The sequence below is a fragment of the Vigna radiata genome, chromosome 5 (assembly GCF_000741045.1).
Source record: "Vigna radiata var. radiata cultivar VC1973A chromosome 5, Vradiata_ver6, whole genome shotgun sequence".
Classification (NCBI taxonomy): domain Eukaryota; kingdom Viridiplantae; phylum Streptophyta; class Magnoliopsida; order Fabales; family Fabaceae; genus Vigna; species Vigna radiata.
Window position 1 is genome coordinate 34848995 of NC_028355.1, and position 703 is coordinate 34849697.

Genomic DNA, 703 nt, shown 5'->3' on the forward strand with positions numbered 1-703 from the left:
AGAGAGAGAGAGAGAGAGAGAGAGAGAGAGAGAGAGAGAGAGATTGATTTGATTCTAAAATTGATTTTTTTTCTTGATTCAATTGGTACTTATAAAAACAAATATTGGGTCAAAACATTTGAACTTATTTGAGAAATCCAACAAACAGTTCTCTAATTAATTTATTTTCATTATTCCGTATTTGGTTGGTTACCACATACGTTTTGCAGGAGCATAGTACAAAATGAAGCATAATACAAAAATGCATTTATTTGACTATTAATGCAATACACAAATGCTGGACCGTTAACTTTATACATTATACAGAATATGAGAGTTACTCGTATCACCTTGGCTGGATCACATGAATATAAGTTGAATTTATTATTTTAAAATTTATATTTAATTATTTAATGAATTATTTAAGTTATAAATTTATATTAAATCATTTTAAAAAAACTTGTATTTTATTTTTAAAATTAAAATACTTTCACCTTTGCTTCTTCCACATTACTTCAACCTTTCAATTTGATTCTCCAACCTCCGCCATATTATTATCTATAAAATTATATTTACAATAAAATAATCATAAATAAATTTTAATTTTTAATACTTTTCCTGTAAAATTTTATTAGCAAGATAAAGTTATATAATTGACATAAACATAAATACATTAATAGGTAATTATTATCACTCTTTTGGAAAATAATTTTTCATTAGAAAC